A 20,943-nucleotide genomic window follows, 5' to 3' on the forward strand; every position below is an offset into this window, starting at 1 on the left:
TTTTTTTTTTCTTCCTCTCAAGTTTCCAGGGCTTCAGCCTGCATGTTCAAACCCGCGGCTGATGTTCTCGATAGCAAAGGGCTCTGTTTTGGCCTGCCTACCTAATTAATTCATAGATCCACCTTAAAAACAGGGTAATCCCGGGCTGGTCCCTCCCTCTCTCGCGGTCTCCAGCACCAGTTCACTTCCCTCTCTCTCTCTCTCTCTCTCTCTCAGTTCCCCCCCAGCTAGCCAGGAAAAGACGCTGACCCGGACTTTGGCTCTTTTCTCTGGTCCCTGTTTGAATGTGTCGGACCCTCCACTCCCACCCACCGCTCTGCAACACAAACATAACCAGTCCTAATTTACTGGATCTGCTCTTTGTTGCCAGATCCTTTACCCTCCTCTGCTTCTATTCCCGGAGAGAGAAGGAGAGTTATTTCTTCCTTTTACCGGATTGATTTCTGAATGAATCTGGATTGTTTTCCTTCTTGTTGTTGGGCTGCCGCTGCAGGACCAGAGCTGATGCTTCCACCAATGTAATTAGCCTAGGCTACTGTCAACGAAACCGGTTTAAACGTCGGAACAAAAAAGGGACGTTGAAGATTTTTTCCCCGACCAGGTCTGTCAACCATTATTCACCACTGCAGTTGTCAAGTTGGAGCCCTGCTGTGAAATGGACAAACCCCTCTAAAGTGAAGACGCTGCTCTGCCTCACCAACACAACCCCAGGACGTGATTTGGACGAGGATCCCCGAGTGGAGGTAACCGTCTATTCTCTGTTGTTGCTGTTTTTAAAACTTTAAATCACCCCGATTCGGATTTCTTTTTGAATCACTTGTGGCTAAAAGACGAGAAACATTTGTCTGCCGGTGCCCGTTAAAGTGATTTTCTTTTTTTTTAAACGTGTTTTTAATGAGTGTGTCGTGTCCGCACTGCTTAGCATCCGGGTAACGTTCACAACCGCTGTTCCTTTACCTTGACACCCACTTATTAGCAACTACAGACACATTTTCCACAGGTGTGAACGCACAACTATTCTGTTGAGGGACATTATAACCTCTATTGGATTGTATTTTCCGCCAGAATCATCTTTATAGGGTCTCGCAAAGCCCCGAGGCACGTTGTCTAACCTTTTTCTTCTCGTCAAACGTCCCGACATTCAGCTAGGTTACAGCCCCGAAACGTGCCTCTCTCTAGTCTGCAGGCAACGCTGTCTCCATTCACAAATGTGGACGTTAAACGCCAACTTCGCTACATGGCTTTTCGACAAATCAAAAACACCCGTTAAGACATAGCCTAACGTTACATTGTGGCATTGTACGGTCGTTTAGAAATGACCACATCTATAATGGATCGAATTAGCACACCATTTCGTTAAAATACCAACTTTTAGACATGTTACGCAGTGCTCGCTAATCTTTGTCGCCCACAGCTGTGTATTTTCCAGCCAGGAGACCGTGAGTGTGTATCGGTCAGTAAAGTTATAATTTTAGCAAAATACGATGTTTGTACGTGTACTGGAGGCATGCCGAATTGAGGAGCCGCTTCCAGTGATTCTTAAACGGGGTTTCAAGATCTGTAAAATCTTTACGTCCACTATTTAACGAGGACATGTTATTCAAATAGTCAGATTCTGAATGGCGCATTTGTGACGGGTCTCCCCGGGCGACAGAACGGCATACCGACTGTTGCAGTGGTTGCGAGGCAGGAATCAGACCGCCTGCGGATGTCTCCCGAGTGTCTGGAAACAGTTTGCTCATAGTCCCTGCCTACAATGTTTTGTTTTCCGAGTGATAGCTACTTCCCTTGGTAACACGAATAACCCTTGGTCATCCGTAAATTACAAGGTCTTTCATTTAAAAAAAAAAGCCTTTTTTTTTTCTCTCAGCGAACACCGGTTGCTGCGGCTGTTGCTCCTGTTTCAATATTAAAATGTGTGTATTTCTGGTATGACTCTGGTGTCCTCACTGTCGTCATGAATGCGGTGCCTTTCAGGATGAGCATGCTGAAGTGGTTTGCCCACATTTAGCGCAAATAGGCCAGTACTTCTGCTTTCCAGGCTGTCACAATTACAGGCGTCAGTGAACGAAGGTGAAGGAAAAAAAAAAAAAAATCGTTACCGAGCTCGGTTTATTTTCATTAACGGGCGTTCAGCTCGCGAAGAACCGTCTACGTCATCTGCAAAGATGGGCGGGTGAGCACCAGTAGCAGCTCTGTTCTTTTTTTCCCCCTCCTCTCATTTCATTTCATCCATCTCGTCCTCCCCTCCCCTCCCCTCCCCTCTCTATCTGGGTGTGTCCTGCCTTATTGCGTTAGAAAGGAGGGGGGATCCCGCGTCTTGGCTCATGGTGACTCCTCAGCTTGTGACCTCCAAACGAGGGCATTGCTCCTTCTGTTTTCCTCTGCTGCTAATTCACCAAACGGAGAAGCTCTGTGCAAAGAAAATGACTTGCAAGGAAAACTTTGATGTCTGTTTTATTGAAATAGGTTACATTTTAAGGGATATTTTTTTTTTTAGGGAGCCCATGACGCAGGGACTCTGCTGTTTACTGGAAGCCAAAGGACAACAACCATTCCTTTTTCACTGATGCGTGCATTATATTTAACCAGGTGTGAGTCACCTGGTCGGACGTTAGCTCCCAAAACGTGTTTAATTTGAAAGCAGATAATTAGCGATGCAGTGATCTGGTGCAGGCTACTGGATCAATATGGAGGCGGAGATCTGACAGATCCACATAACAACACCGTCTAATCATTACAACAGAGGTTGTGCACACTTCCAGTCTTTTTGACTGGTGCAGTGAATCAAAAACTCACTTCAAAAGTTTAAATTTAGAGGTGGGTTTAAATAAAGTCCAAAACGTGTGAGATTCCGTGGGTTTCCTCACAGGAATGTGCACGTGTGATGACAACAGGATTTCGCCAATGAAATGTTTCAGCTGAGGTGGTCTGCCACGCAGATCCTGATGCATCTTGTCATGCGGTGTTATTGGTAAAAGGATAAAGCCCTTAATGATAGCTACACTACATATAATGGCATTTGGCGTGAGAAATGGCACCTCTGCTCTTTAGCCGTAACAGAGGTGGTCTTTACTTCAGGTGAGGTGACATACCTTCGCTGTAACTTGAAGTGAAACGATTAGCTGATTAATAGATCTAACAGAAGGACATGAGAAAATATGCCAAACATTCGCTTTTCCAATGCGAAGATTTGCTGCTTTTCTTAAATATCACTGTAAACTTCTTTTAGTTTTGGTCAGTTGGTTGGACAAATCACTTTGTGCTCTGGATAAACTGTGGTGGACATTTGCACTATTTTCTGACATTTTATAGACAAACTGTTATACAATGAATTGAGAATATATCAACAAGATTTATTGCTTGTGGAAAGAATTGTTATTTGCAGTTGTGGCTATAAAGCTGAAATTATGCTAATTGAATACACGTAAGCCGAAGACCAAGTAATCTTGTAGCAGAGAATAAGAAACTAAATTCCTCCTCAAGGCACTTAATACTGTTGCCCATCTTGTCGTCCATTTACGTTGATAAATTCAAATTCTTTCACGTGTGTTACATGAATGTAGTGGTTTGTTTCCTAATTTCTTCTACGGTTTGTGAACATTATGATTTGCTAAATGTGACCCTGCTTACTCGTAGACACAAACTGTGTCTGAATGGCACCCTGTATGTTTGCTTACCTGCAGCCCGGAGAAGCATAATTCCATCTTAACAGTGTGGAAAAACCCTGAAGTCAGCATATGAATGCAAATGAATGACCTATTGAATGGTCTCGTGCTGGTTTGTGCTGGATGGGTGTGGTTTCCACTCCTGTCTTTCAGCTTTCCCTTTATTGGTTAGCTTTTAATGTGAACACTTCCACGGAAAGTGTTCAGTACCATTTTGTAGTAAAGCGACATGTAATGCCAACCCCTCAGTGTTTATTTACCTTTAGCGACTTACATTTATTTGGTTGTGCTGTTATTTAAGACTGCCATTATTTGAATACGGAATTTTGTACGAGAATTGAACGTACAAATTAGGGCTGCAACTAAACGATTATTTTCATAGTCGATTAATCTGTTGACTATTTTCTCGATTATTCGATTAGTTGTCAGGTCTATAAAATGGTGCAAAAAATGTCGATCAGTGTTTCCCAAAAGCCCAAGATGGCATCCTCAAATGTCTTGTTTTGTCCACAACTCAAAGATATTCAGTTTAAGGAGAGAAGAAACTAGAACATAGTCACATTTAACAAGCTGGAATCAGAGATTTTTTACTTTTTGTCTAAAAACGTACTCAAACCGATTAATCGACTATCAAAATAGTTGCCGATTAATTTAAGAGTTGACAACCAATCAATTAATCTTCGCAGCTCTAGTACAAATATCAGCTTTGTGCTAGACTGGCGACCTGTCCAGGTGTACCCTGGTATGTGCTGGGATTGGGTGCAGCCTCAGGCACCCTTGCACAGGATGATGGATAGTCGATGATTATAAATGGATGGAGCCACTGGTGGTCCAACAATTCATTACATGCTGCTGAAATCATCCTAATAAATAATGCCTGTTAATAATTACAGCTTTCACTCCGATGAACCTGCCGGCAGAGGACATCCAGTCAGGTTTACCTGCACACAGGTTAAGTGTCCTGTTTGTGTCTGGAGCTGCTGTGGAGCTTCTGATGACCACAGGAGGCGACAGATGCTGACACAGTGTGTCGGTCCTCTTAACGTCCCGTAGGAGCGTTCAGGCCTCTTCAGCATTTGATTTATTTGACTCTCCGATTGTTCACTGAAGAAGGCTCTGCGTAACCCGAGGTGTCACTCTCACCTCTGTTACGTGTTAGCCACTCAGGTAGTTTTACTGTAGAGTTAAAGGTAAACCACTCGCTCCGTAATGGTGGGATTACACTATTATTGTTACTGAACACTAAATGTATTTGACAAACCTAAAATCCAAAGTGTTTTATGACCAAAAAATGAAAAAACAAAATTGGAAGAAGAGAAGACATTTAGTTTTCCCAGCTGTACCAAACTCGCACCGATCCGTGACTCATAAACCCCGGGTATGACCTGAACCGTGACTTGTGTGTGTGTGTGTGTGTGTGTGTATACCGTTACACCCCCTAACTCCAGATGATGTGATGCGTGGTTACAGTGAATTGGGTGGCGACTGAGGCTATCGTCTTTGAAGAAACTGCTGTGTTTCACCCTTGGCTGATGGCTATCTCCCAGTGTGATTGTCAAATGTTGGTTTCAAACTGGCGGCTCTATAAAAGCTCTCTTTCTATGATTCTGAGTCTGCTGTTCTGAAGTGACTAAATTATACATACAGGTTCCGTATTGTACCATGGCATCAGATGGACACCTAGGTATTAGCACAGCTTTCATATCCATATGTGGTTTTTTGGTGGAAGTGGGTTTGAAGAGACCATACCTCAGAACAACGTGCTCCACTGACAGCGAGGCTGCGAAGAGTGTTACCGTGATGTTAGTGATTCACTAACTCTTCTGTCAGTTTGTGACTGAAAATACTTACTTGTATGGGAATGTGTGAATGGAAAGAGATGCTTTGTAGCAATACTGAGCTACTTTTCAGTTCATATTAATTTTAGTAACGTTATCTTTTCTTATGTTTTTACTCTGCTATAGCAGCATGGTGGCCCAATGGTTAGCACTGTGGCCTCACAGCAAGAAGGTTCTGGGTTCAAATCTGTGTGGAGTTTGTATGTTCTCCCCGTGTTTGCGTGGGTTTCCTCTGGGTGCTCCGGTCCCCCCTCTCCAGTCAGTGACCTTGGCTCAGATCTGGAGTTGGTCCCCGGGCACTGCTCCCTTGAGGGATGGGTTAAATGCAGAGAATGAATTTTGCTACATGTATGTGTATGTGTATGTGACAATAAAGTACCTTAGTTTACCTATAGGCATTTTATTTGAAGAAACTCAGATCTTTTTATTGCACTCCAGTTTAATGTTTAGGCCTTGACATTTTGCCAGTTTTTATTATTGGCATGAAGAGACAATATTTAACTTGTACTGTATTACAGTTGAAATGACAAACTTGATAAATGTAGTGAGTAAAAGCTGTCTATTACTGACCCCAGCATTTTAAAGAAATGTTTTTAGAAATCTTCCCATTAAAATATGTCATCCGAATCCATTTAATTGCCAAGTAGGTTTTCACATACAAGGAATTTGCCTTGGTATTTTGTTGCATAATGGTAAATTTAGTACAGAAAGGAAAAAAGAGAAAACAAGTACTACAGAAGTCTGGAACCATAAATATTGAACAGAAAAATAATATACTATATGAAAAATATAAAACCCGTGTCCAATGTATCTGTAACAGAAATGACTCTCTGCATTGACATCATTGCAAAACCACGTCTCGGCAATCTTGATCAAATCCTCCGTCATGTATAAGTTGAGGTGAAACTGTGATAGACCTTTGTCCCCCTTTCCTAACATTTTGTGGCACAAAGGATTATTGGATAGGTGATTGTTGGATAGGTGTAGATGATAACCTCCAGCACTGCGTGGACACCATACAGTCCTACACCTACGGTGACATCGGACACCTGAATGGGCCGGGCAAACACCCTGAACATTATGCTGGTGTCGAAAAATAAATAATAAAATATGACTAAAAATAAAATGTAGTGAAATGTGGGAACCCCCCAGCAAACAGAATCCCTGCCCGTGAACCAGATCCAGTAGCGCACACTTTGTCTCTTATGTAAGTCCACATCAATTATTAAAGGCTCAGTCCTATATTTAAGATATGGCAACTCTCTGCTCAGCTGAGCCACAGTGTTTGTGGTTTTAATAGAGCTGTTGGCCTTTATCATTATTTTATAACCCTGCTGGCAGAAAAGGGTTCACCCCAATTTCAATGGAGAACTGCTGAAATATGCCCCTGTGTAATGTTTTATTTATTTATTCATTAGAGAATGAATGAAAGAAAGAAAGAAGCACTTAATGAATCCCTAAATGGGGAAATTAAAAGTGTAAATTGTAGGCCTATTCCTAATTGGTCAATTTTTCAAAAGTCTCATTGAGAATAAAAACCTCTTTTTAAAGAGTTTGCTGGTCAAGATAGGCAGCAATAACAAATTACAGACGGGAAACAAGGTAGATAATACAAAATATGCACATCCGAAATGAGTTTGTGTGTGTTAGAACTCGGGCCATTGGTTGAATACCGGCTTTCATTTGAGAATTTACAGTAAACCGTGGCTATGGCAAGTACTTGTTTCTGATTGGCTGGTTGGTGTACGCTCAGGTCTCCATAGGGACAGAATTCAGCTCGAGTTAGACACAATTTCATGTTCATACTGCAGCTTCAGGTCAGGATATTTTCCTAAAATATAGTAATTATCACTTTAATGTAGGATTTGGTTTTGATACTCTAATTTCAGTGATACACTGATTATGAATGTATACTCATAATGTTCTCTTTGTTGTACGCCATCTCCCATCCACCAGTAGAATGTGCAACACATGCACATTTAAGACCTCTTTAGTGCTGTACAACGTATGTTAAAGTGCAGGTAACCATAGCAACAGTACTGATGCTTCAGGCTCCCTTACTGCTGACAGTAACTAACTTAAGCGTGTGTTAAACTGACAACAAACGCACTTTAAAAAAAAACGAGAGAGAGAGAGAGACCACCTTTTTAGTGGCTGAGAAACCAGACACATTTTGGTTTTTGGTGTCGCTGACACACATACATGACTGAGGAAGGCTCAAATGTTTGATTTAATTTTCACATTAAGTACAACCAAAAACTTACAGTAAAACTGGAAACTAAAGGCCTCTTTACAGTCGCTGCAGCCAACCTATCGTGCGCCAATGTGACGTCAAAATGACATGGATCTCGCTGGTGGGCCAGGATTTAAAGTGCGTGACCGGTGACTCTATTATTTTTTTTTCAGCAGCGCATGACAAAGCGGAAACGGGAGACATGGATGAGTTTGAGGGGAACTGGATGCCAGGACTCTCAGAGTGACTGCAAGTCTCTCTTGTAAACTTACTGGGTTAAGATGAGCTCTTTTTTTTTTTTTTTTTTTTTTTTTTTTTTAAACAAGTGTGTTTATTAATTTTTAGAAAATAGTCACACTACAACAAATAATACAGGTGCACATCAGAACTGTCACAGTAAGGCTCACCAGTCAATAAAATAAACCAACATGCCAGGGCTGAGACGAGCGATATTCGGTACAGTAAGTCAGCATATATCATCCTTAAGAATCACCGGTGGTCCAAATGTTAACTTATCCCGAAGAGAAAAGCACTTCAAATATAACGAAGCAAAGACAGACGTATATTAAATACATAGCAATATTCAAGATGAGCTCTTTTATGGTGAATGAAAGGCTTGATCCGACGAAGTAGGTCATCCAATCAAATCGAAGCATTGACGGCAATGCTGCTGCCAGCTCTGCCGTTGTTGACCTTTTTCTTCTTCTTCTAGTCCGTAGAAAGAGCAAAGTCTGTAGCCTTTCCTCATTAGCGCCCCCTCTGTTCAGGAGAAGACTGCGACTAGTGTCGCGACCACCACGCGCAAGTATAAACATTTTTGGTGCTCCCGTGACGGCACATTTGCGCGCGACAGGTCGGCTGCGGCGAGTATACCCGACGCTTTACACCTTCAAGCTGTTAACCCTCCTTTACAGCCACGCCTGAGTTTATTTCATTTTTTTATATCCGTGTTGGTCGACACAAGCAGCCGGTCCTGTTTTGTACACCACATTCAAATGAAGTGGTAATCACGCCTACCTGACACCGACATGTTAACACCTGCTTCTCATGTGTTAACATGAGGCCCAAACAGAACAGCGACCAATTATTTTCCAAAAAAAAGCTTTGGAGGAAAAAAAAATCATGTGATGCAGCTGTGTGATTCCAAATGTCATAAGGGTGCGGTTGCTTCGTGACTTCATGCATCCTCCCATCTGCAATATGAACATACTGAAATCATAAGAACTAATAACACTGATGAAGTACTGATGAAGTAAGGAAAATAAAAGAAAAGAGGGCAAAATAAAACTCACCATAACGACAAGTCTATATGGGATTATCCAGATCATAGAAGAATATAAAAGATAAAGCAGAAATATGATGGCAGTGTGTGTCTGTGGATATTGTCATATTCATTCGTCATCATTATATGTTCATGATCTGAAATCCTAAAGGAGTGTTTCTGGGATTTGTGTCTGTTTTAGATTTTTCGCAGCTCTAACTTAACTTTTCTCAGTGTGTGTGTGTGTGTGTGTGTGTGTGTGTGTGTGTGTGTGTGTGTGTGTGTGTGTGTGTGTGTGTGTGTGTGTGTGCGCAAGCCGTCGGGGCAGGAGAGAGGTGTTGAAACTTGTTGTGAATGTGATGAGCTGTGTGTGTGTGTGAGAATGTTACACGTGAGTGTATTTGCCGCTCTGTGGGTCGTAACAGTGTTGATGTGCGTCAACAGTTGCTATGAGGAGTTTTATCAGCTGGTATTCACATTCATTCTCCACAGATTGATCTGCTGATGAGCCCCAATAGTCCTTCACGCTGCTCATGTTTTCAAAATATGTACTTATGTGAGATCTAAAAGGAATCATTTGATGGAACATTACGTTATATGGTTAATTGACCTCATGATATTGATATTTAATATGATATAGTACATTTTCTGGATATCCAATTGAGATCCAATGTTGGCGCATTTGCTTTCAGACAGCAAGCCGCTGTAGCTGGATTTATACCTCTGTGTTATGGGACCGCCTGCACGTAGCCGTAACTACACGTTTACGGAGATGCCACGTGGCGACGACCAGAACTGTGATTGGCTGATTGTGTTTTCTCCCAAAAGCGTCTGATGCGGCAGAGATTGAGCGGAGTGAAAACAACGTGAAGCAGCAAGTTATGCAGTACATGCACCTAAAAAAAAAAAAAAAAAAAAAAAAAAAAAACATTTTCACTGCAATGGCAAACCCTCTGCTCACTGTTCTTTTAATCCCGGTAACAACATACAGCACAGCAACTGCACAGACTAGTGTCCTATCAGTAATGAAACGAGGCAGACCTGTTTCATGTCGCCAAGTGAACGAAAGCCTGTAAATACTGCTTGTGAGATCACCTGTTAAAATCTGACACTGAGCTATAAATCAGAACCTAGGGCGGGAACTCCCTCGCGCCGAACATAAATCCAGCTCAACACGTCGACGTTCTGTGTTTTCGTTGGGCGGCAACAAATCTCCGCCGCTGTGGCTTCTGCAAACGACTTGTGCCATACGCGACAGAAAAGCGTGGGGCTGTAGGTTAAACTAGAGGAAAAGGTAATAGGGCACAATTAATATCCAGTTCCAGGTGGTTCAATACCATTTATTATTATTTTTTATTTTTTTTCTGATGTTTTGGTTGATTGATCTGCTGGTTAAGGGGAATGTACCGGTTATTTAGAGACACCATCGACTCATTTCGGCAGCGTTGAAAAGCTGCACATTTACGAAAGTGGCAAGAAGAAAGAGGGCGGCTACCTCGTTGGCACGTCTGCTGCTGTCGTGTTTAATTTAGAAGCAAAGCAGGCAGGGACAACACCTGCTCGCTGTCTGTATGTTCCTTCATGTTCAACTTTATATATTATGTATTTAACAGACTGCAGTAAACTAAGCTCCAGGACTGAGCATCTGTGTAATTCAGAACCGGTGTCGGTGCAGATTCTGAAGTCGACCGGAGTGTATGTGTGTGTATTTAAAGCTGGCAGCTTACTTGGCATCCCTCTGCAGCATGTTAACAACTGATAAAGATGATAGAATAAAGAGAGCAGTGCTGCAGGAGAGACAGTGTGTGTGTGTGTGTATCAGAGCGCAGAGCGGTTTATACCGATAGGCCTGCAGAATGAAGACATGGTTCATTATTTCATCACTGTCCAAACTTACTTTTGCAGAAACCTAGCAGCCTTAATCTGTTCTATTTTGAACTAAATCTAATTCTGTGTGTGTGTTTGTTTGTTTGTTTTGCATTTAATGTTGCACTTTAATGATGTTTGTTTGTGTGATCACTCCTGAGCATTGAAGACTGAACACATTGTCATGAAAGTGAGTTTATCAATGATCTTATCAGGTAATGATGGCGTGGTATCTCATAACAAACTACATATACAGGTGTGCTCACACTTGCTTTACCTGAAAAAGACTGTCTGTCTGTGGTCCTAAAGTAGGGAATTGTGTCCGCATAGAACAAGAAGACTTGTAAACAAACGAGAAGGCTGTGGGTCTTTTTTCAGCTTTTATCACAAATTTAAGGTTAGCCTACATAGGGATAACTCCTATATAACACTATATTGAATTTTATATCAGTATATATAAATTGTGATATAGTAGCTACATTTTCTGGAAAGTCAATTTAAGAATAGAAACGTCTGCTTTTGTTGTTCCAGCAAATTTAAATAATGCATAAATAATATAAAAATTCAATATCACCAAAGATAAGTCGTGTTTATTGATTTGTAAGATCGTCTACAAACTCCTAATACAATCAAAGATATTAAAGGTGCAGTAGGTAAGCCTTATAAAACTAACTTTCTGTCCTATTTGCTGAAACTGACCCTATGTTCCAGTAGAACTACATGAAGCAGGTCATTTAAAAACAATCCAGCTCCTCTGGCAACACCTACAGCTTGTAGTGCGATTCCACTGCTCCCTGTTCAGATGCACCAATCAGGGCCGGGGGGTCTAACTGCGTGTCAATCACTGCTCATGCACATGCATTCACTCTCCCTTGTGGGGGGAGGGGCTTAGGAAACCGTTTTGGGCTTTAGCGGAAAGGGGGGAGGGACCGAGAAGTTGTCGATGTTCACATTTTTTGGCTAAGTCCTGGATCTTGCCAATCCTACCTACAGCACCATTAAAGGGAGAGATACCAAATGTAAAATGTATAGCCAAATCTTGCGGGTTATATCACCCTGTCGCCCAACCCTACATCCTGGAAAACACTGACAATTGATGACATATTTGTTTTATTTTATGTGAATCAAGAAATGTTGTTATACATAAATGGCTTTTGAACACATTAAGAACACGTCGGTAAGCTGCGCTAGAGTCCAGCAGTAGGACCAGGTTCCACTCAGACTCTGAACTCTTTCTGTAGCCCCTTTCACAGAGATTCCGCAATAGCGCCGCAATGAAGGTGTGCCGTTATGCTGGCTTTGTTTATTTACACAGAACCAAGCAAAGGTGGCATAATGCCGCCCCAGTGTGTGAGTTCACATAACATGCTTGCATTCCCGGTGCAAAAAAAGTGTGTGTGTTAGTGTGTGTGTGTTATAATGAAACCTGGATACAGCGTTTTGAGTCCCCGTTCATTCCTATGAGAGTGGCAAATGAAGCTGAAATAGTTTGACTACCGCGTCTACAATTACCCAGATGATCGGCGCGGCATCTGCATTGTGCGTCCCGTAGAACCTGCACACTAGAGACCTCTGCCGGCTACTTCCGGTTTAGCACTCTTCTAACTTGAATGGGGATTCAATTATTTAATTTTGTGTCTCTTCTAAGACTTTCTAAAAGTTATCGAACCGAATGGATACATTCTGATAGTGAAACAAATAATTAGGTGCGCAAGTATCCTTTGAGAGATATTGAGAGAAAGGCGTCGGTCAAAAGAGGGAGTGAACAGATGGAGGGCGGATGGAGACCCATCAGGAAGTGGAGGCTCAATGGTTTCCTCGTGTTGTGTTGGCAACAGGCAGGATTTCACTTCCCTGTATTAAAGTGTGTGTGTGTGTGTGTGTGTGTGTGTGTGTGTGTTAAAGTGTGTGTGTGTGTGTGTGTGTGTGTGTGTGTGTGTGTGTGTGTGTGTGTGTGTGTGTGTGTGTGTGTGGTTCGTTCTAAAGTGTAAAAAGAACCAGTTTCTTGAGCAAAATTACATATATTCACCTTTCTCAACCTCCCTGTAAAACAATTCCAGTCAGCTGTTTAGATGAGCTCAAACTTGGAGCCTTTTTTTTTTTTTTTTTTAGATTGTACTGGTTCTGATTTCTGTCATGCTGTTATCCAAATCTCTGAAGCTCCACTGAAGTCTGTTTATGTGGACATAAACACATTTGGGTGAAGATATGGAAGAGTCCATTATCCAGTTGTTTTGTTGGTTCAGCGCTGCACAGTCTACAGGTAGTTAATGGCAGTTTGTGGTAGAGCTAGGCAGTATGGACATTTTTATAGTAAACTGTATATCTCAGAGTTTCCCATGTTTTATTGTGGATGTGCCCTAACATCATAAGAAATCATTATATTTCTTGATGAGTTGGCGTAACCGGGAGATCATATAGTCGAATTGAATGTTTTGCCCAGACAGAAAATCATTCATTTACAATAAGAGAATAAGTTACAGATACATAGTTACATTTCAAGTGTTGCGTACGGTAACTTAGCCTATTGTCTCATGAGCTAAACCTGGTATCCCTGTGACTGTGTCATGAGCCAGAGCAATAAGAGTTTGTTGTAGCAACCAACGTAATAATAACTTAGGCTAGATTAATGTAGCGCATTTCATGAAACCCACAGACGCTTTACACAAGTACTGGGGGACAAGGGAACAGAAAATAGGCCAACACAAACCTGGACTAAAAGGAATAACCTGTCTGTGCTAAATGGAAGGGAGACGTAATTTAATGTCTGCTACAACGTACAACGCGCAATCTGAAGTTATTTTATGAATGAAATAGACATATTTGACATAACCGAGGGCCAGTTTGGGGTCTGTTTTGAATGATTCTGCGATGGTCCTGCCTCAGTATCAGCCATAACTACAGCAGATATCTTCTAAAATACAATAAGACCTGTATAAAGAAATCTCCTGCATACTCCCTAACACAGTTTTTTCCGGTGTTAACGCAGAAATCTGTGACCCGTCAGAATGTGTGCTCTGTAGTGCCGTCTACCTGCCGTAAATCATTTTGTGACTTTGTGGGGAAAATCGGAACCCGGGCAGAGGCACTAATAAAACTATATAAAAATAGCATTCTTTTCACTGTTAGTCTCGTTTGCTGTCACAGGTCATTTAGACTTAGACTTAGAAAACTTGAATGTCCCCAAGTGGCAATTTGTTGTACAGTACAGGCATACTGACAAAATCCACAACACAAACACTGAACCAGACATCCACATCGCTACCCATCCAACACATCAATAAATAGAATACAGTAAAAGGAGTATATTGCACAATATCATAAAAGCACATTATCCTACTTCACATCTATTGCTAGTAGGCTAGTTGGAACCATTCACCTGCAGGATCTGTGCTAGGCTAAGCTAATGCTGGAGCCATCAGACAGCGTTACAGCACGCACGGAGATGAGAAGGGTATGTATGGACTTATCTAACTCTGGGGGATACGGTGAATAAGCTAAAGTCCCAATAAGTTGGCATGTTCCTTTTTTAATGAATAATTGTCGAAACCATCATCTAGTAACTACATTAATAACTAGATGAGGTGTGTCTGATTAGCAGAGCAGGTGATTGATTGATTGATTGATGACATGGTATGCCAGTTTGGCAGTAATTACTCAGAGCAGCATGTCACAATGTCAGGAAAGATTAACTGACCCTTTGAGGAAACTGAAGTTAGAGTCAGTGGTTTGACCACATCGGTCTGGCTCAAAGGATGTACACTGCTGGGATAAAGCCTGACATCCTGATGTCCCTCCCATTCTACTGACGCCGCTATATATTTTTTGCCAGGGCTCCGTCGCTGCATCAGGAGCTTAGTGACGGCCAGGACGGTTGTGATTGGTTTAAAGAAATACAAACCCTATCCCAGAATAGATGAGCAGCGTAGCCGGACTATACTCAAGCGCTGTGGAGATAGTCTGGCAACGTGAGACTAGACCACATTGCTACATAACTACAAATCGTCATAAAATCGAGCAGCGGCTGCACCAAAAACCTCGCTGCTCACCGTCATGTGCACTGAAATTACAGACCGATTCAGTCAACCCAATGCGTACCATGCCTCCAACTGGTTCCGACTCCTCCTGTTTTGTAACTGATGCCAATGGCTGTTATATTTCCAAGGACATTGTGTCCACACAGGAATCCATATCCATTTCCCTCCTTGGAGACTGGCGAAAAAGTGATCCAGTGCATCACTGCCCGTGTTTAGTGGTGTTGTTGTTGCAGAACACATCATTTCTGGGGCATTTCAGAACTTCAAATAAGGATGGGATGTTAGGGAATATCCAGTTACGCTGAAGTAATGCAGTTTAGATTATGACCTAGAAAAAGAATATGCAATATTATTGAATCGACTTTGAACTGCAGTGTATCACAGTTACGCAAAGTTATGTATTTGTACCGCTTTTGTACTGCATACGTATCAATGGGAGGGGGAGATACACACCCCTAATAGACGCACTTCCAACACATTTTTGCAATTTATGCCCACCATATCACCTGTCTATACTTTTGTATATCACGTTGCTCTTTTTTGCACTTCTGGTTGGACGCAAACTGCATTTCGTTGTCTTTGTACTTTGCACAATGACAATAAAGTAGAATCTAATCTTATCTAATCTAATCTACTATACACTAGAAGACTTTGAACAGATACAAAATACAAAAATCAGACACCATCTCGCATCTAACGTTAAAGACATAATACGTAAGGACTGGGGATCTCGCAGGGTCACAAATTGCAAGACCACAACGTTCCGACAAAATCAAACAGGTTTGATATTATGGTAAGTTTTAAGTTTTGGTTGTGAAGTTAAATCATGTGAACATTGTCAACAAGCAATGGGTGCGCTCCCTCCAGCACCAAACAGGAAGCAGCAAACAGCTAGAGCCAGTGTTTCTTTCTTTTTTATTATTTTTGACTGATTTCACTCTCGTGATTTCATTCCGATATTGGAAATAAGTCTGCAACAGTGGAATCACGTGAAAAGTCGTTTGGTGTTTTTTGGGTTTCCTGTTCAGACTGCAGACGCTGCAGAGAGTCTCTGCTGTGGTTTGTTTTCTGCCGTCCTGTCAGTGTGATGTCCCGCTGACTGAGAGCTCTGCAACTCACACACTACCTCTATCCACCGTGTGTGTGTGTGTGTGTGTGTGTGTGTGTGTGTGTGTGTGTGTGTGTGTGTGTGTGTGTGTGTGTGTGTGTGTGTGTGTGTGTGTGTGTTCGGCGAGTGGGCTCTGTGGAATGCAGTGTTTTTGTTGAAGAGCTGGGCGTGGTTCTCCGTTTGGCCGTGGTGACTGCACACAATCGGCACGCAACCATTCACCACAGCAGTCCTGTGCACACAGAAACGCACAGCTCGGATGTGAACACACACACACTCTGCTGTCACAGCCAAGATGCTCCCAACTGGGACAAGATGAAATCTGTCAAAACCTCAAAAAGGAACTGGGACCTGCGTGCTCCTATGCTGTTAGAAAAAAGAAAAGAAAAAAAACCTTTGAGTTTATTCTCAGCTGTTCCACTTGAGTTTTCAGAACACTAAATGTTGTTCTAACTCGGTGACATCAGATTTAGTTCTGTCTGACCCGTGATTGCATTTTTCACAGTTTGACTCCCTCATTACAGCCAGCTATCCTTTTAGACTCAGCGAGTCGGTGAGATCATGTGCTCAATGAAACTGAAGTGGCTTTTCATTTCAAAGTTCAGCAGGAAAAAGAAAAGCCGAGCCGGAGAGGGTGGATGAGAGGCACGTGAGAACTGTGTGTGGTTGTCCATACAGCACAGCTTCAGATGTGTGTTTGTTTGAATGTGTCGTACTGTTTGTGTTCTGCTTTTGAAGACATGAAAATGAGTGCGTTGGTAGTAAAACAAATGTTCGTTGCTTTGGATGAAAGTATCTTTGACTTTGGTAATGTATTTCTGAAGCAGTAAAAGCTAAAGTTGAAGCACTGAAAGAAGTAGAAGTGGAAGGTTAGGTGCAAGTGCTGAAAGGAGTTAAGTTGAAAGTAGTATCTATTAGTTAGGAATACACCGATCTATATTACCAGTGCTTTTCCCCCAATATGTCAAATCTGAAAACCTTTTGCATCGAACTGATTCAAATGTGTGTAAGCTAATGTGAACGACCGATCACTTCTTAACTAAGGGAGACATTTTTACACCAATATGTTTTTGTGTCCTGCAAATCATATCTATATTGTTTAGAAGGTTTATGAGAGGGTGACATTACAAAATGTCCACCTGATAATAACATCACGTTTTTGTCTAGTACAAGGCCGCCCAATTTGGGGCCCGCGGGCCAAGTTTGGCCCGTGCTCCCTTTTGTTTTGGCACGCCATGACATGCTAATGCTGGTAAACTTCCCTATTAAATTTAAATATGTAAGTTTTATCAACATAGAATTACAAGAATTACGGAATTCGTCAACATTTATTGTTGGCCCATGGCCTTCCATCCAAACACATTTTGGCCCTTCATATGAAGGAATTTGGGCACCTCTGGTCTAGTACACATTAGGGCTGGGCGATATGGACCAAAAGTCATATCCCGATATATTTCGGCTGAATATCGATATACGATATATATCCCGATATTTTTTTCCGCAAAGTGAGAGCAAATGTTCAGTCAAAGCCAAAATCAAATATGACATGTCACAAGTAGTTTCATAGAGACAGTTGCAAAATCAAATAAATAATGAACCGGTTTCTTCACCTGGTTCATGATTAAATGCTCAGCTGTTCAAATAACAATAAAATGTAAACCTAAATACTGTATAACAGGAGTACCTTTTTTGAAATCAAAGCTCCATATTTGTGATTCGTTCCAAAGGTCAATTAAGCTTTTGATATTAATATAATCTACTTTGTTCAAAATGTAATGCCTCATGCCTGTAAGCCTAGGTTTATAGTCCCATTCTTCCACTTGATACTGCTTCCACTTAAGTAAACTAAAAGATGAACTATCGACTACAAAACAAAGAAACTAATGTGTTAATACAAAGAATATTTATTATGATCGGTTCACAGATCCAGAGTCCAAACGGAAACTTCACCCTTCTGAACTAAAAGTTTCTGCTTCAAGGTGAAGTTTAAAACAGACTGAAATGTCCAGGCTCATTCCTCCACTATTTATTTCTGTATGTATTTATGCGTTACGTGTCATTTTAACGGGCACTGAGCTCCAGATCCTGCAGCCGCAGACGGTCTCTGCTGCCCCGCTGTAGCTTCTCTCCCTCCGCCTGCCGCCGGCAAACTTAGTGGAACTTTCCGCCGATATCGACATACAGGTCGTCCTGGACTACGTGTAAGATCCTACCGATCACCACTCTGTCTTTGGCTGGTCCGATCCGGATCAGCGGGGACCGGCGCAGCAGCGAGGCAAAGCTGTGTTTTTCCCGGGGGAAGAGACGCTGCGGCCGGCCACGGAGCTCTCCGCCTCCCGCTGCCGCCGGAGCTCCGATTGCTGGTCGAAGGCGGCATACATAATCATAAAACACATTGTCACCTGTTAAATGTTATTCATTGCTGTTTGTTCTTTTCATTTCCTCTATCGAACATAATTAAGCAGTACAAAAGTCCGGCATCTTTAGCGTTGATCTGAATGCTTCGCACCCCTGTTCCAAGATGGCGGCGGTTTTGACGTATGTTTAGAACCTCAAGGCGACATCTGTGTATATATCTATGGGAGCAAGGATCACATTTGAACTATATCGATATATGCGATATGGTCTAATTCCATATCTCATTTAAAAATATATTGATATATTTTTTATATCGATATATCGCCCAGCCCTAGTACACATGTAACGCACACAGTTTTGCTGTCGTATCACTGTTGTTGTGTAAAGACACAGACATGACAAACTGCACTGACCTGCTGTGATAATCTGTGATCAGAGCTGATGCTGCACTCCCCGCCCTCTGCGTGTCCATGCAGAAAAGGCATCTCTAAGTATTATTACATGCATAACTCTTTTTCCCAGACAGTACAGCTGAAGACAGGAAAGGGGGGGAAGACATGCAGGAAATGGCCGCAGGTCGGACTCGAACCCTGAGCCGCTGCATCGAGGACTGAGCCTCTGCATATGGGCGCCCGCTCTACCCCGTGAGCTACCCAGGCGCCCTCCAGTATGGTTTTTGATTCCGGTTTCTAAAAGTTATTAATAAGATGCAGCGTCAGTCCTCCTTTCCTGAGCTAATCTTGCAATAAAATGTGTTTTTGTTCATGCAAAGATTTGAAAATGACCGTCCGACATAAAGTGCAGAAATACCTAAACTACTGTTGGATAAACTATAGCTTACAAAAGCTTAAGCTTAACAAAGCTTACTGCTGCAAAGGAACACCAGACCTTTATTTTGTCTGTATTTGTTTGAGCTATTTACCCACGACCCACTGCAGCTTAATTCATTTTTACCTGTAAATTACATTTTTATATATATTTTTTTTTAACCATTGCCAGAACTTTAAACTGGTACCAGTGCATCCTCAGACCCTCCGAGTACCTACAGGACTCTGGTTGAGACACTCTGACCTGTTGTGTCTTTATGTTAGGGCTGGGCGGTTGACCACATTTCATTTTCAATTACGATTTTGTAGAGCAGGTCGATATGGAGACAATCAAATGTCACGATTTTTGACCAAATACATTGATATCAATATTGCAGCAATATTGTAGGGTTGACTATTGGTGCTTTCACAAAATATTTACAGAATTAGATTTTTGATAAATAATCCTCCAGTAATGGGGATACAATGACTAATTGGACAAAAGGCAAATAATGGAACAGCTACAACAGTCTGGTAAGTTCAGAAAATGACATCACTAACTTTTTTTTTTGTAATGCAGCCTCTTAAACCAGGAAAAGACGACATTTATGCAGGGCTCAACATTAAGACTTGTCCGCTTGTCTGGGACAAGTGGATTTTCTTTGTAGGGCAAGTGGAAGAGAAATTTACTTAAGTTAAAACTCAAACAAAATAAAATGCCATGTTACTTCACGTTATGTGCCACTCATCACTTATATTTTACAGATTTGAAACAAATACATTTTTGTCCCTACAATCCGTCGAACCAGCGTCCAACTCAGAATGCTTTGATTGGCCAATCAGGAGTCGGTCCAAGTAATAATCGCCCGCAGTTTAAACCTACATTTTGACCTGCCTCAGAAGAACAGTGGTGACTGGAGTGGAGAGTGATGTTTCTTCAGGCTCCGCAGCCCGGCCAAGTGCCAGGGAAAGCACCAAGAACAATTAACCTTACAACAACCGCACCATACGAGTTAAAAAGGGAAAGAAAATGTGGGAACAGCTGGAGAGATGAATTTGACTGGGTTATGAAGAAGGAGTAATGTTTCTGCGGCGTCTGCCGGGGGCAACCCAACTTGGCTGACAAGTAAGTGACGTTAGCTAGCTAGCGTCTCTGTGTACCTAGCAAGCATTAGCAGCATTTGTATTGGTTTTTCTGTCGGTGGAGGGCCCAAAGTTGCAAGACTTTGATGCTGGATTGTTGGTGGAGAGGTGGTGGACCTGCAGCCAAAGGCAGCGCCGCCCAGGATTTAACCCTTGTGTTGACTTCGGGTCACATTGACCCATTTTTTACTTTTTGTTTTATATCAGAAAATATGGGATGTAGAAATAAGCGCTGAAAATGTGTAGAAGAAAAATTGTACACTTTAAAACGTTGGAAAAAGCAAAAACAAACTGTGAAATAAAGGCGTCAAAAAAAGACAACACAAGGGCTAACCCCTGGGAACCAAGGTGTCGGTTCCAAGATACAGCAGATGAATAGTGTTCCAGTTATGTTGCCGATATGATTTACTCACCTGGACAGACACACAGTCCATACTCAAGCCTGTGTCAAGGTCAGACAGTTTTAATTTTTACACTGAGTCACCACTACCTCTGGTGATACACTGCACACTGGCGTGCAAAGTATTACTTTGTATTATGGAGTCTGGAGATCTTTTTTTTTTTTTTTTTTTTGTTGTTGAAGGGGAAATCTATTGTTGGGACCCGTTTTTTTTCTTTTCTACTG

At 41.9% G+C, this 20,943-nt stretch overlaps 1 protein-coding gene across 1 annotated transcript in view; it reads left to right on the top strand.

The window, feature by feature from the left end:
- Nucleotides 1–176: 176 nt before the first annotated feature.
- The window catches only part of LOC114554863 (plasma membrane calcium-transporting ATPase 1), a 101,508-nt gene continuing 80,741 nt past the window's right edge, over nt 177–20,943 (top strand). The window contains exon 1 of the mRNA XM_028576932.1: nt 177–743. The gene's annotated coding sequence lies outside the window, so the exon portion shown is untranslated. The remainder of the gene's footprint in view (nt 744–20,943) is intronic.

The sequence above is a fragment of the Perca flavescens genome, chromosome 4 (assembly GCF_004354835.1).
Source record: "Perca flavescens isolate YP-PL-M2 chromosome 4, PFLA_1.0, whole genome shotgun sequence".
NCBI lineage: Eukaryota > Metazoa > Chordata > Actinopteri > Perciformes > Percidae > Perca > Perca flavescens.